Consider the following 3,669-nt stretch of genomic DNA (forward strand, 5'->3'; position numbering starts at 1 on the left):
GTTACAGTAATTCACTACTTTAAATAATATGTCAATCACATATAACAGATTAAGATACTGTTTAGAGGAAAACAGCCTCAGAAGGAAGTATTTAAAAAAAAAAAGTATATTAATCATTAGCTTTAATCAAACTAAGTATCAACCTTATTTATCAACCTAAGTATCAAACTGAGCATCCCCAACCCATAAAGACTTCATGTTCCTAAATCATGAAAGATAACTTGAAAAAATTTTAAATTGATCTCAAGGTATTAGATGCTGATGTACTCTATGTGGGTCCAAATTTTACTGCCCAGAGTTTCTTGTCATGGTAGTGTAATGTCATGGAAGTCTGGTTGCCAGATCTTTTATTTTTATTTGTAACAGAGCTACACCTTTTAACAATTATATTAACTATATCTAAGTTATTTGCTAATGGTAGTAGAATGATACACATGCTTTATTAATGGAAATAGTACTTCTGCAAATTTTTCTTTGTAAGAATTCCATAAATACCAAGGAAAAGAAAAAACTCAAGGGGTTTGGGAAATAAGTGCCTTTTATTTTCATTTTAAATCTATGTAAGTTTAATTTATTCCCAAACTTTCTAAGATCTTCCAGAGTTCTGGCCTTCATGATATTTTCTCGTTTTTCTTCTTGAGCTTGGTATTGCCTCAAAACCTATCCAAACAATCTAATTCTGTGTTACCTATATTTAATATAAAGTACAATGTATAATCCACATTGTATCACTAGAATTGTGAAACTCTTCGTGAATTACTTTTTAAAAACTCCAAAAGAATTAAGCTATTTTATTTAACATGTAATAGACAGTCATAAAGCAAGTCCATATATTTAGTTTCCTGATATCCTAATGCATTTCCACAAACCTTTTAAGTCTACAATTGTGTGTAGTCTTCCATCGGGGAAGCAAGATTTACATATATATATATGTATGTATGTATGTATATATAATTTCTTTTTATATTTAACTAATTAAAGGTTTTAAGAGGGTTAGTCTCCAAGTCAGTAACAATTTAGTTGTAACACCATACAAACCCATTTAAATATTCAGGAAAGAGGTTTTTAAGATTATTGCTTAGTCTTATAAAATGGTGAATTTTAACCAAATTGATACTTCTGTATTCTTATTTATGTTTCCTATACTCTGACATCATACTCCTTGGCAAGTAACACAAGTTTTGACGTAATTTTAAAATTTAAGTAGTTGTAAACAAATTCTAATTTGTTAAACAATTCATATACTCTCCTTTACTTACTATACTACCTCAGGATTAGTCCTCCTTAAAAAAGTAATCATTGCTGGGCATGGTGGTTCACGCCTGTAATCCCAGCTCTTTGGAAGGCTAAGGCGGTCAGATCACCTGAGGTCAGGAGTTCAAGACCAGCCTGACCAACATAGAGTAACCCTGTCTCTATTAAAAATACAAAAATTAGCCAGGTGTGGTGGTGGGTGCCTGTAATCCCAACTATTCAGGAGGCTGAGGCAGGAGAATCACTTGAACCCAGGAGGCGGAAATTGTAGTGAGCCAAGATCATGCCATTGCACTCCAGCTTGGGTGACAGAGCGAGACTCCATCTCAAAAAAATAAAAATCAAAAAGTAAACGTCCCACATACGAAAAAACTGCAGAGCTTCATCTCTTCCTTAAATATTTTCAAATACTGTAAGAGCACAAATCCATGACAAAACTGATTAAAATGTGACATTTCATCTTGCTTTACTAATTATGGAATAATAGAAAGACGTAAAAAAACATGTTCCTCAATATTTCTCTGCTTAACAGAGAAACACAAAGAAATACTACAAGTATTCCTCAAGTACAGGATACAAGGATGGCTCCTGCCAATAAGGAGAAATGAATAATCAGTCTTACATAACACAAAAGAAAGATGAAAGGCACAAAAGACAGACTGACTCTGGCTTTTAAGAACCTAATGTTAACCCTGAAATGTCAGATTCAGGAATACAACAACAAAACCAAAGATGACAGCAGCAAGCCACAACTTCGCACAGTATCGAGAACTCCGAAACATGTAATAAGCTTCCTCCTGTCCCACACTCAATCTGTTGTGTCGCCTTTTTGTTTTTCCTGCTCTTTGGCTGCAGCCAGTCAAGTCTTGTCTACTGAATCGGTTCAGCTTTTCTCATAGTGATGTTAGTCTTTGTTGCAGTCACAGTTATTAACTTTGCTTTAAATCAGTCACACCCCATAATTTCACATTTTGATCAAATTCCTTCTTTCCTTCCAATACAATGCACACATTTAACAACGCGCCATTTGCTTCTACTTGACTAAGTTCTGGAAGTGAATTTTTAGCATATACTGAAGTGATGACTTCACCTCCAGTCTGATGCCAGTCATATCTACAGGGAACGACATTTTTCCCGGCATCCTTTTCAGTCCACGTGTGTTTTTCTGTTGTCCAGTCCTCTTGGGCTAAGAATGTATTAAAATTAGATGTTTGTTTTTCTTCTACAACAGCTCCGGTATTTCACCCCTTCATGGAAAACAGGTACTCCAGGGTGATACACACAGACTTCTAGACTCTCTAGAGCCCGATATGTCTTTGAACACCCTCCATTCTTACACGAGGTCCCAATCTTAATTTCATCACTACCTTCTTCTTTCCTATTTTCTTCATTCCCTGATAACAGTTTAAGTTTATCAAGTGCTTGTTTTAGGGAGGCAGATATTTTTATATCCAAATTTGCCATTAGTTCATCCAGACTTGGCCTTTTTATTGCTTCTACTGGCTTAGGGGCTTGAATGTGTTCCTGAAATTTGGGTTTCAATTCAGATAGTTTCTTCTTCGTGGTGGTCTTGACTTCAGGTTTGACAGGCTCAGGTGGCTTCTCACTATTATGTCTACCTTTTGCAGAGCCTACAATGCTAAGAAATCAGAAAAATCAGTTGTTCTTCTCTTACAGCAAGACCAACCGTTTAATGCATTGTAAAAGACAGGAACACCTGGGCGGTATGTGCAAGCATCATTGGAATTGGTCTCAGGATCGAAGCACTTGCCGCAGCCCCGATTGTAGCACAACAAGGCCATTTTCTTTTTTTTTTTTTTTTTTGAGATGGAGTCGCGATCTGTCACCCAGGCTGGAGTGCAGTGGTACAATCATGGCTCACTGAAATCTCCACCTCCTGGGTTCAAGCAATTAATTCCCTGCCTCAGCCTCCCAAGTAACTGGGATTACAGGTTCACACCACCATGCCCAGCTAATTTTTGTATTTTTAGTAGAGATGAGGTTTCACCATCTTGGTCAGGCTGGTCTGGAACTCCTAACCTTGTGATCCACCCACCTTGTTCTCCCAAAGTGCAGGGATTACAAGTGTGAGCCAGTGTGCCCAGCCAGCAAGGCCATTTTCTTTTCCCACCATCATAGGCAAGCCCCAAACACTGGGAACGGCAAGAGGACATGTTAGCCACTCCCTTGTCGCTAGCACGCATCTGACGACTAAGGCGGCTGCCGGCTTCCAGAAACGACCACTCTTCCTTTTTTATTCAGACTTTTTCTCTGTGTCCTTCAGTCTAGATTGTTTCTTTCATTATTTCTTCTAGTTCACTGATCTTTTGTTCCTCAGTGTCCAATCTCTAATTAAAGTTTCCAGTGAATTTTTCATTTCTTTTGGTTCCATTGAAATTCCATTGACTTTATGAA

General features: G+C 37.2%; 1 pseudogene; it reads right to left on the reverse strand.

The window, feature by feature from the left end:
- Nucleotides 1–1,010: 1,010 nt before the first annotated feature.
- LOC100387767 (cysteine and histidine-rich domain-containing protein 1 pseudogene) lies at nt 1,011–3,454 on the reverse strand (annotated as a pseudogene).
- Nucleotides 3,455–3,669: the final 215 nt, after the last annotated feature.

The sequence above is a fragment of the Callithrix jacchus genome, chromosome 8 (genome assembly GCF_049354715.1).
Source record: "Callithrix jacchus isolate 240 chromosome 8, calJac240_pri, whole genome shotgun sequence".
Lineage (NCBI taxonomy): Eukaryota > Metazoa > Chordata > Mammalia > Primates > Cebidae > Callithrix > Callithrix jacchus.